Source organism: Acartia tonsa, chromosome 12 (assembly GCF_053477335.1).
Source record: "Acartia tonsa isolate MP-2025a chromosome 12, ASM5347733v1, whole genome shotgun sequence".
Classification (NCBI taxonomy): Eukaryota; Metazoa; Arthropoda; class Copepoda; order Calanoida; family Acartiidae; genus Acartia; species Acartia tonsa.
In genome coordinates, this window is record NC_137271.1 from 19,217,653 (window position 1) to 19,230,619 (window position 12,967).

General features: G+C 34.4%; 1 pseudogene across 1 annotated transcript; it reads left to right on the plus strand.

The window, feature by feature from the left end:
* The first annotated feature begins 929 nt into the window (after positions 1–929).
* LOC145334139 (medium-chain acyl-CoA ligase ACSF2, mitochondrial pseudogene) lies at positions 930–3,036 on the plus strand (annotated as a pseudogene). The gene has a single exon (XR_013884726.1). The product of XR_013884726.1 is annotated as a medium-chain acyl-CoA ligase ACSF2, mitochondrial pseudogene (transcript).
* Positions 3,037–12,967: the final 9,931 nt, after the last annotated feature.

A 12,967-nucleotide genomic window follows, 5' to 3' on the forward strand; every position in this document is an offset into this window, starting at 1 on the left:
TTTTTTTTTGCTGATAAACTTTTTGCTCTTTACAGAATGACAAATGTTTTATATTTTCCTTAATATAAAGTAACAGGATGTCTGTTTATTTCTTTGTCTATTTGTCTGTCTGTTTGTCTGTACCGAAGGATCTCGCTAACCGGTGAACTGATCGGGTTCTCCTTAACAGGGTAGCTTCTCATAGGTCCCGGTAAGGTTTATAACTATTTTGGGGGAGGGTACCACCACACTCCCAAGAGAAATCACAAAAAAATCTATTTTTTTAATATCCTTGCTATTGCGTAGAGACTTGAACGCAACATAGACAAATTAGATATTTAAAATAAAAAAAATGCCGCTACAAGCCTCTAGGGGCAAAACCCCTAGTATATAATATTTTAACTGAAAAAAAATTGTAAATGCTTCGGTATTTCCTTTTATAGATTACTAGCGATTAGTTAAAATAGTTAAAAAACCTTCCCTGGGCCCCTTAATAGATTTACTGTAAAGGAGACCCATATCTGTTCAGCGTTTTTTTTTTTATCTTTTTCTACAGACAATTACTATTTTATATGATAGGATATGTTATACTTTAATCTTTTAATTTCTTTTAATATCTGTGTATCTTCAAAATTGTTGCAGAGTTTAATTTTTATATTGACAACACTTATTTATGTTAGTAAAAAACACCTTTTTATATACATATATATCAAAAATAGCAGACTAAAAAAAGATCAGGGGCAAATAAAAATTTTTATATTCAAATCAAATAATATATATAATAATTTAAATAATACCATTTCAAGAAAAGAACATAACTTTTATTTCTATAGATAGATTTGGTTAAAAATTTGTTGCCCCTGAAAATCCAAGTTTTAATATTTGACGTCACTAAATCAGAGCACTTTTGGGTTTAAATACATGAAGATTTGCTAGCTTTGATCAGTTTACAACAAGATTTCACAACAGAAACTAATAATTTTATCATCTATAGCTATAATATTTTATGTTATAGAAATGTCCTCTTCGGCAAAAGTAAAATTTTTATCTTCGTTGATAAGCAGAAGCAGCAGTAGGAACTTTAGCAGCTCAACAAGCCGTCGCCATCAGCCAGCAGTTCATGTTAAAACCAACTTGAGTTATATGACTGGTCCTTCCGGTCATGGCATTCCTCCATTGACCACTATGACCATTGGTCGAGCTGTTGACCAGGCAGCTGATCTTTATGGTGATCTTGAAGGTCTTGTTGATGTTGCTCAGCATCAACGAAGATCTTTTACTCAGCTACAGGCTGAGATTACTTCACTGGCAGCTGGTTTTGTACAGCTTGGACTCGAACCTGGATCTCGCATTGGCATTTGGGGTCCCAGCACTCTGGAATGGTATGTTACTCAGTTTGCAGCAGCCAAGGCTGGTCTTGTGCTGGTTAACATCAACCCTGCATATCAGGCGGATGAACTGAAGTATTGTATTAACAAGGTTGGCATTCAAGCCATTGTCTGCCAGGACAGGTTCAAGTCCCAGGATTATTATCAACTCATCCAACAAATTGCCCCAGAACTTGGCCAAAATTACAGCAACACACTTAACAGTTCAAGTGTAACAACATTAAAGCATGTTATTTTAATTTCATCCAAGAAAAATGTCAGAAAGTCTGCAAAGCCTGGAACCTGGAGGTTTAATGATATTCTGACGAATGCTGGAAATGATGCTCATAACAGATTGGCTGACCTGGAGGCCAAAATAGACGCTCAGAGTCCTGCAAATATTCAGTTCACATCAGGCACAACCGGATCACCGAAGGGAGTTGTATTGTCACATTATGCATTGGTTAACAACAGCAGACAGTTGGGCCACAGGCTGGGTTATGACAATGGTCATCTGGAGGGTAGCAACAGTAGTCCTCAAGAACAGCACAGAATATGCCTGTCAGTACCAATGTATCACTGTTTTGGTAATGTTGCTGGTACAATTTGTGGTATGATGCATGGTGCTGCTTGTGTTGTACCTGCCCCTAGCTTCAATGGTCCTGCTTGTGCAGCCACCATTGAAAGTGAAAAATGTACTGCACTGTACGGTACACCAACTATGTTTATTGATATTCTAGAAAATATTCGCCAAATTCCACGTGACCTTAGCAGCCTTCAGACTGGAATAATGGCTGGTGCCCCATGCCCTAGGGAATTGTGTAAGAGTGTTATTGCTGAAATGGGCATGGACAATTTATGTGTTGCCTATGGCTTGACTGAAACTAGCACAGCTGTTACACAAGGGTTCTCATCAGACAGCCTGGATTTGATGACAGGCACTGTAGGATTTCCAACAAACCACATTGAAATTGGTGTAATGGATGAGAATATGCAAATAGTTCCAGCTGGCACCCCTGGGGAACTAGTTTCGCGCGGTTTTTCCACCATGCTGGGCTACTGGGGTGACGAAGAAAAAACGCGGGAAACAATAACAGCTGACGGGTGGCTGCGCAGTGGCGACACAGCTGTTATGGACACCAATGGCTATGTCAGAATTGTTGGCAGAATCAAGGATATGATTATTAGAGGCGGTGAGAACATTTATCCCAGAGAGATTGAGGAGTTTCTGCACACACATCCTCAAGTTCAAGAGGCCCAGGTTTTTGGCGTTGCTGATGACCGCATGGGCGAAGAGGTTGCTGTTTGGATAAGACTCAACAAAAGCGCGGCTTTTAATGGCGACATCCAAGCAAGTGACATCAAAAACTTTTGCAAAGGAAACCTAGCTCATTTTAAAATCCCTAGATATATTGAATTTGTGGATTCTTTTCCACTGACGGCCACAGGAAAAATTCAGAAATTCCAGTTGAAGGCCATCATGGAGGAAAAATTGAAGATGGAACGAAAATTGACAGAGGAGCAGAGATTATTTGAAATTGCCCCTAAATTAGAATCTCATGATTTTGTAGAAAAAGGAAATATTGAATCTAAACCAATTGAAAAATCTGTAAATGCTGCACAGCTATAAAGTAGTATTATAATATTAAATAATGCAATTAATAAAAAATAAAGTATTATATGATATGAATATTTTTTCTTCATTGAAAAACTAATAAAATTTTGGATAAAATTTAACAAAAAGTTTATAAGTGATAAGGGTGACAACATTCATAAAAGCGAACCTCTAAAAAGGTAAGACAAACGAACATTAATACTTTTACAGTGTCAGAACTGAATAAACAGAATATAAATGTATAATTTTGAAACTAAAGTAAATATATTTGTTCAAAAAAATGCTTAAATACAGGATAATGTTTAAGGACATACTGACATTTTTAAGACTTATTTGTAGTGATGCTTCGCTTATATCAATGTAATTTGTTGTCCTAGAAATCAGTATTTCAAAAATCAGAATATTTAAATAATTTTATCACATAAAATTAGTTGTTAAAAAAGTTAAAAATCAACATTCTGATAACAATTATAGAGTTGCTACGCTTTCTTAATTGTACCTAACTACTACAGGAATCAGCATCAGCAAAGTTTAAAATCGATAAGACAATTCTAACATGCCTAAATTAACGAAAAGAGCTAACCGTTACGTACTGACGAACCGACCCTAATCATGGATAAATTGTTATAAAAGGCATTATTTTTCAATAATTTTTTTTTTTTATTATTCTTTAATGTCCACCACTAACGGACACGCCCCAATTATATAGTAACTGCCATGCTTTTCTGACACAAAGGCTCTAGCTTCTTATAAAAGCGGGAAGTTTGTAAATATTTTACTCAACTCACTAAATTGTTACAATTTTCATGAGAAATACGCATTTTATAAGGCATACAAAACGCTCTAATTTTCGTTCTATTTAACGTAATTTTGTAATTTTTTTTGCTGGTTATTTCATTTTACATATACGTTTATCATTTTATCAAAAAAAATTTATCTTTTTTCATCATTTTTTGGAGAAATTAATGCTTAAACTAAGGGTATCTTTAAACGCAAAATTGACGCACTTAGAATAAAAAATGCGTATTGAGTACAAAGGGGGGATAATTTCAAGTCATGTATGTTCCAAAGATATCTTTTTTTCCATAAAATTTTAATGTTTAGTCCACCGGAGATTACCCTGAAAATCATATATCAATTTAGGAAGGTAATTTTTGTAGAATAGTTACTGAATTTACAACTTTATGTACACTAAAAGTATAGTTAAGATCAAAGGCGTGCAAAAGGTTGGTGTAGGGGTTGTTTACACCACCCTTGTAAAATTAAGGGGGATGAATACACCTCCCTAGGTGTCCACCCATGTCCACCCTCTTGACAAGAGCCTACACCCTCAGATACACCCCTCTATAAATTCCAAGGGGGTGTAAAGGAAAAAAATTTACACCCCTTAAAATAAAGAGTGGGGGGGGGGGAGGTGTTTAAGGCGGGTGTATAAAATTAAGCTACTGATTAAGATAATTCTATGCTATCTATTTTTAGATAAATTAATCATTAATTTCCAGACTTAACTAAAAAAAATCTTGCAATATTCTGTACAACTGTACTGTACAAATTTTAATCAGTAAATAAAAGTGATTGACACAAGAAGGAGCTCTCATACATATGTAATTAAACCACAGTTAATACCTCTAAAGATCTTGATTGATATATATTTATAACTTTTAATATTGTTTACAATAGTGATTAAAGTTAATGTTGGGGAGGGAGATATTTCCCAATCCTCTTTTTAAAGTTTGTAAAAATGTATTACTTATGTAATGAAGTTTTGGTGACATACTTAAATAAACTATCCTTGATTTTGGTTAAAGGGAGCTGTTAAAAGTTGTAAGTGTCAAAAAATTTAGGTGGTTATAAATTAATGGAATATAACCTGATATTATTATCATTTATGTACAAAAAGATTATAGATACAGTATTACACTTTTTTTCATAAGTAAATTGGATAAATTTTTTTATTTTTTATTGCAACACAAGGTTATTTGTTTATCTCCTGGTACAAGATTCAACATTATTATTAGTTAAATCTAATTTTCTATTGAAACAAGCATTCAACCATTTTTACAGTATTATCGATTTTAATATGAATTATTAAATATGTATTATTAACCACAGTGCCTTCGAATGTGCTTTGACTTTAGTGTCAGAACCTAAATTGGGACATAGTGCATTTCATTACCCTAGGTTAGGTAACTTCATTTCACTTTTCAATAAAATCTAAAATGCAGCCGTTTTTGAGAAAATTAAATTTGAAAATTTCAAGTTCAATTTTCACCAACTAGGAGTTACCGCATAATCATGACAAGAATAGCAAAGATTATTTATTTAAAATTTTGAACAACTTTGCTTTAATAAAGTTCTTCATAAAACCACTCCTGAAGTGAGGTAATTAATGGCCATTTTAATCAATTGCTTTGCTAAGGTCACGGAAATTCAGCCTTAAATAAATCATTTATAGAGAGGTTTTATGACTGACTTTATAAAAGCAAAGTTGTTCAAAATTTTAAATAAATAATCTTTGCTTTTCTTGTCATGATTATGCGGTAACTCCTAGTGGGTGAAAATTGAACTTGAAATTTTTAAATCTAATTTTCTCAAAAACCGCTGCATTTTAGATTTTATTGAAAAGTGAAATGAAGTTACCTAACCTAGGGTAATGAAATGCACTATGTCCCAATTTAGGTTCTGACACTAAAGTCAAAGCACCTTTGAAGGCACTGTGTAACCCTTAACAGTCGGGCCCCTTGCCGCACCTTAATCGGTTAGAGATGGGGTGGGCGTTCAACGCTCCCCCCCTATTATCTCAGTTCCTATTAGACCTAGAGGGCTAAATCTTTTTTGTGCAAGTCCCCTGTTTGATAATAAATTTCCGACCTTTTATAAGTCAAAGTCAATTTTTGCTTAGTTCACCTTTTTATTTAACAACCTTTTTTACTTAAAAATTTTAAAGGGCTGTAATTTTCTTATTTTTGAAGCTAGAAGAACAATTTTTTTACAGAAAATGTTTATCTTTAAGTAAATTTTATATTAGAAATATCAAATATAAATTTCAGCGGCCGCAGCAGGCGGTCAGCAGGGAAAACAGCTGCGGATCTCTATGAAATTTAGATATGTTATGTTAACATATAAGAAAAGCTTACGTTTAAAAGGGGGACGTAACTAAAGCTTTTTTGATGCTGGGGGGGGGGGGGGGGGGTTCTCCGGAACCACTTGATGAACCATGCAAATTTTTTGGACTTAAGCTTTTAGGGGTATGAACATCTTATGGTTTCAAAGTCAACCCCCTACCCCCATCCCCTAGCCCCCTGGGGCTCAAAACCCCCCTAAAAATGAACATAACCTTAATTTTCTCAGAAACCATTTGACCAATAGGGATGATTTCTTAAACTTAAGCTTTTATGGTTATAAACTAACTTCTAGTTTAGAAGTCACCCCCCTACCGCCTACTTCTAGCCCTCCGGGGCTAAAAAAAACCCTAAAAATGGACCTAACCTTAATTTTCTCAGAAACCATTTGACCAATAGAGATGAATTCTTAAACTTAAGCCTTTATGGTTATAAACTAGCTTTTGGTATAGAAGTCACCCCCCTGCTGCTAACCCCTAGTCCTCCGGGGATCAAAAAAACCCATAAAAATGAACCTAACCTTTATTTTCAAGGGGGTGACTTATAATCTAGGAGTTAGTTTATAATCATAAAAGCTTAAGTTTAAGAAATCATCCCTATTAGTCAAATGGTTTCTGAGAAAATTAAGGTTAGGTTCATTTTTAGGATTTTTTGGAGCCCCAGAGGGCTAGGGGTTGGCGGCAGGGGGGCGACTTAAAATCTAAAAGTTAGTTTATAACCATAAAAGCTTAAGTTTAAGAAATCATCCCTATTGGTCAAATGGTTTCTGAGAAAAATAAAGGTAGGTTCATTTTTAGGGTTTTTGGAGCCCTGGAGGGCTAGGGGTTGGCGGCAGGGGGTGACTTATATTCTAGGAGTTAGTTTATAATTATAAAAGCTTAAGTTTAAGAAATCATCCCTATTGGTCAAATGGTGTCTGAGAAAAATAAGGTTAGGTTCATTTATAGGATTTTTTTAAGCCCCGGAGGGCTAGGGGTTGGTTGCAGGGGGGTGACTCCCCCCCCCCCCCCCCAACTGATTAAGGTGCGGTAAGGGGCCCGACCGTAAGGGGTTAATTAAGTGAATCAGTCTGTTAGACCAATGGTAGAAACTCAGCAGATAGACGAGACAGACAGACAGGCAAGAAGAATGATCAAATTACAGTTTGACCATAATAGACAATTCATTAAATAAAATCCAATAGAGAACCTGTGAATGATCAGACAGATGGAGGGATAGACAGACAGACGGACAGACAGACAGTTTTTGAGGCATTAACAAATTAGAATTAGGCTATGCTAGATGATTCATTGAAATCCGAAAAAGAGGCAGTTAGACAGATAGACTGACAAGTGGAGTGATAGACAGACAAAAAAACAGACAGACAGAGGGACAGACAGACAAAGGGGTATTGCCTAAAAACAGTATGGCTGCTATATGAATCATTAAAACCCACCATAAAAAGAAATTTACATTAGTTTCATTATTTCGATACTCAACGCCCCCCCCCCCTCCCCAACTCAAAGGGGTTTATTATTTCTTAAAACCAATAAGTGACTTCTCAGCATAATAAAATTGAAAATACTTTTTATTTCATCAATTTATCTTAAATAGAACGAAAGTTATAATCATTTTATTGTCTACAAGAAAAATGCTTTGAGTAAAAATCAACCTAATTGTCAGTAAAAACGTCATATTTATGCATATTTACACAGTAAATAAATTTTAAAATTGTATTCTATTGTAATGAATAACTTAAGGGGGTTGTATGAATTATAAAAAACCTAAAAAAACCTAATTTGGTTAAATTAGTCCACGTAAAGATTGATTTAGTACAGTACGTATGAATAAGTTGTCAATTTTCCTGCCAGAGTCCTTGTGCTGAAGATATAAGTTTTCAGCATACATTTCTGATTCTCAGCTACACAGAAAAATCATATATAGCATCGTATTACAGACATTAACAGACACGAAAATCAAAGTACACATCATGAAACAAATACCAGTTTAACTAAACTGGTTTTAATCTTATATTTTCCATTTGAATTTCCGCGGAAATCTGTCTATAATACGATACGATAAATAACTTTTATATATATCAAAGGTCTATCAAACACAATTATCCTTTCAATTTTCAAATAAACTCTAATAAGAAGAAGCTTTTGTTTATGCATATTCATAAATATTTGGAGAGGGGAGGGGTATTTTTTGTAGTTAGGGGTTCCCCCCTCCCAAAAAAATAAATAGCTTAAATTCATCACAGGATCAGTAGGGATATAGAGACCAATCGGTTCAGTGGTTACTGAGATCTTAAGCTTCAGACAGATGAACAGACAGACATCGTTCTACTTTGTATTATAGATAGGTACGTGTGTCCAGGTAAACTGTAATATATTTATAAATTTTTTTGCATCACAAAACGAATATTGGGTGATAATACCGCTATCTATTACTTCAAATACTATTTTACCTTTTAACCCTAAAAATTTACGCGTCCTTGAAAAGTACGGGGAAAAGTTAAGTTGAGAAAGAAGGGGTAGAGATAGGGGGAGAAAACAAGGATGAAAACATCCAAAAATTATGGATGTGTTAACAACAAGAATATACATCTATTGTAGAAAAAAATCACGCAACCTTTCTGACTAAATTAAGAATATCATCTGAGAAAATCACAATTCCACCATAGCGTTTCGGAATGATGGACTGACAGGCATTGTGAATTATAGAGTAGCTTCGCTACTAAAAAGATAAGGGAAATGTAAAAAGTGTGTATCTGTATTTGCTAAAGACAAGGATAAGTTATATTAAATAGTTGGGAGAGAAAAACAAAAAAATCAATAGTAAATAATCTGTCCTATTCTTATATAAAAGTAACATGATCTGGGTGTGTCTGTACCGAAGGATATCCCTAACCGATATGGTTCTTCTTTATAATATAGCTTCTAATATTTAAGGTTTTAGGTCGACCTTCCCATCATCTGCTGACCATGGAAGTTCCATAAAAAAATAATAGGACAATAAATTGGTGATCATACCCAATTATAATTCATGATTAAATAAAAAAAATACAAATTTTTTTTGCTAGAGTTAACTTTAGAAAATTTGTATCCTTGATATTTGCAAAATAATCTGCGTGCCTGCTTTTAAAAGGTATTCATACAGAACAACAAATTTTACAATTTAGCAAAAATGTCTTCCCCTAGAATCTTATATCTATAATACAAAGTAGCTTGATGTCTGTCCGTCCGTCCGTCTGTCTGTCCGTCCGTCTGTCTGTCCGTCCGTCTGAAGCTTAAGATCTCGGTAACCACTGAACCGATCGGATTCTACTCTTCAGGGAATATACCTACTGCTCCTGTGGTGGTTTTAGGCTCATTTCTTGGGGGGTGGGACACCCCCAACCCCCCTATAAACAAAAAAATCCCCCCCCCCTTTTTTGTTTTGTTTTTGTGGAAGATTTCCTTGGTCCTTTTTTTAAAGAAAATTTCCTTGGTCTTTTTTTTACGAATTTCACCTTAATTTTTTTATCACTTCTTGGGGCAAAGCCCCTAGAGGCTAGGGGCGAAGTCGCTAGTATATGTATAAATTGCAAAGACTTTTTATCTCCAACTGATATTTATGTTTATGGAAGAGGGGGAGAGAGAAGAAAGAATTACCTAAACCAACCAAACACTGATATAAAGCTTTTCTTGAAAGCACAATCAAAACTAGTAGGGGGAACGCCATGGCCCATTACAGGAGTAACTTATTGCCATGCAGAGTTTAAACTTCTAGACAAAGGTTATGCAATGAAAAGGTTGGTTGTCTATTCGATGTTACTTAACCTAATATACTAAAGTTGGCTTTAGAGTATAGCCACACAGAGAAAATATTTCATTCTGATAAGAAAAAAAAATTTTAATGTTTATTTTCTTTAAAATCAAATTAAATTATTTTTGCAGTTACTTTTTTGTGTAAATGTACCTTTTTCTTTTTTTCTTTTTGTGTGTATACCGGTACAGATATTAAACCTGCTCAAGTGTATTAGGTAATGGCAAAAAGAAAGCTGCGCCGCATTTATACTGCAGGCTCTTAGTTTACAGGGAATGAAAATAGGTTAACTCACTGTGTAGTCAATTATGTGTACTCATATGGTTTATAAAAACTGGGGTTTATTTCCTCAAAGTGCTTAGATAAGCACTTTTTAATAAAATGATTTGAAATATTGGACATAGGGTGTAGTTTTTAATTTGATTGTTTGTTACTTTTAAGTTTTAGCCAGGTTAGGTACAAGATTGCCTTGCAGGTATAATCGCATCTCAACCAACATCTCAAGAATAATCCCCCTTTAAAAAAAATTACCCCCTAATAAGTTGAAAGTGGGAAGGGATAAAATTTCATCCCACTTTCCAACTCAAGTGCCCCTTGAGGCCTTTAGAGGCGTACCTGCTAAATTAATGTCTCCTTTAGCCTTCAAATATTCATTGAGTAGTGTACTATTGGTAATAGAGTGGCTTCACTTCCGTGATGTATCCCAAGCTGTCTCCTTTAGCCTTCAAATATTTTGCTCGTAGTATTTTCGTCTGTAAATTCTGCGCTAGATTTTTGTTAACTATGTATACGAGGTGGTCATACAAAATTATTTATTATAAAAATTACCTTTAGCGAAAATTTATTCACATGTTTAATATCTAATGGTGATACTTAAATGATTGTTTGTCTGTGTAGCATAGGATCTCGCTAATCGCTAAACCGATATGGTTCTCCTCTTCATATACAGTAAAGCCTCTCATAGACTCTGGGATGGTTTATAACCTTTTTAGGGGAAGAAGAAAGAGAATTCGCCCCCCCCCCCTCTTGAAAATTCTTTTCAAAACTTTTTAATTGGAGGGTCGGCAACCTCTCTCTCAGGTGCCTCAAGGGCCTCTAGAGGCTAGTCATAAATAGGAATTTAAAAAATAGCTGGTATATTAGATGTGAGAAAGTAACGCATTACGGTTAGTTTAGCTATAATATAAAATTCGCTACATTCTAATAACATAAAAATACACATTAAAAATATGTACAGAGTATTTAAAATTAGTTTTCCAGTGCATCAGTAAACAAGCCTAGTATTTAGTTAGTATTACCGCAGTTAGTTAAGCCTTTGACGAGTTAAGATTTAAACGTTATAATAATATGTAATTTGTTATATTTTTAAGGATTTTTTAAAAATCCATGAGTATAGTTTCAAATTTATCGTTTCAACTAAAACTGTTGGTATTGGTAGTGGCTTCTAGGGGCATTTGAGATTGGGAGAGGTGGAAAGTCGATCTCCACGTAATTTTTAGGTTGAAAAAAAAATACAAATAACGGGGGGGGGCATTTTTTGTAGGTGCTATTTCTCTTGGGAGGGTGGTGGTACACTCCCCAAAAATAGTTATAAACCTTCCCATGACCTATGAGAAGATATACTTTAAAGGAGAATCGTTGGTGCTTCCAGACAAAGTACGTTCAATCTAAGGGTTCTTTGTCTGCATTAGTTAAGATGTTAGTTCCTTTGGACCTACTATAAAGCTTTAGTTATATATATTATTTAGGTTATCTATAATGCAAAGTAGAATGATATCTGTCCGTTCGTCTGTCCCTTAAGATCTCGGTAACCACTGAACCGATTGCATTCATCTCTTCAGGAAATATATCTACTGGTCCTGTGAGGTTTTAGGTTATTTTTCGTGGGGGGTGGGATATCCCCCCCCCCAAACTCAAAAAATACCCTCCAAATTAAAAAAAAATTAGCTTATAAATATTTGGCAAATTCGCCATTTATTAAGGATACTAAAGGCTAGGAGCGAAGCAGGATCTGTGTATTTGTCTGTATATGTTTATCAAAGTCTCGATATGGTTCTCCCTTACGGTGCAGCTTCTCATAGGTCCTGGGAAGTTTTATTGCTATTTTGGGGGAGGGAACAATGTTAAAACCAAAATTTAAAAAAAAAACTTTTAACATATGTCCCATATCATTCATGTATTAATGCTTTAGAGGGGGAAACGTAATCTCATTCCTTACAAATAAGCATTACCGACTGACAAATTGTTATAAACATTGAACATTTTTAGGTCAAACATTCCAGATGTCAAACTCTTTACTTAAGTCTGACTGTTTATCATTAACATACATCTGTTGGAATTTTCGGTTTTTAGTAGCGCAACTACCCTATATTACCAGGACATTTTAATACATTCTTCATTGAAGTACTTAAAGTAAGTTAAATGCTGCATTACTTATGTTTATCACTGTTCTTAATTTTCCGAAATTTTATGTTACTTTGAGAGAAAAAAATTCTGAAAATGACAGAAACTAGGAGAGTAAATCCTAATATAAAGTAGAACTGTTTTTAGTAGCGAAGCTACTCTATAATTTGAAATGTCCGTCTGTCCGTCTGTCTTAGTTTGGGGGAAACGTGATTTTCTCGGCTCCTATAAAAGATAGAAGGCTGAAATTTTTTGACAAAATTCCCAATATCAAGGAGCCCAATTTACTATAAAACATCATTGGCGGTCGGACCACTTTTCAGCAGGTTTTAGGCTATTTTTGTATTTTTCACATTTTTCTTCATGTCTTTGGTGTTTATGGTCCAATTTCCAAAAAATTTTTAGTTTTAGATATCAAAATAAAATTTCCTGTCATTTCAAGAAAATAACTATTACGGTAAAAAAAATTGAATTTCCTGTCTTTTCAAGAAAACATCAATGGGGTCAGGCTGCCTTTTTGCATGTTTTTGGCTATATTTATATTTTTTTCATTTTTCCTCATATCTTTGGTGTTTATGGTCCAATTTCAAAATTTTTTTAGTTAAAAATATCAAAATTAAATTTCCCGTTGTTTTGAGCATCCAGCATGTAATTTACTTTGACCGTCAGTCTGTTAGTCATAGTACTGATAT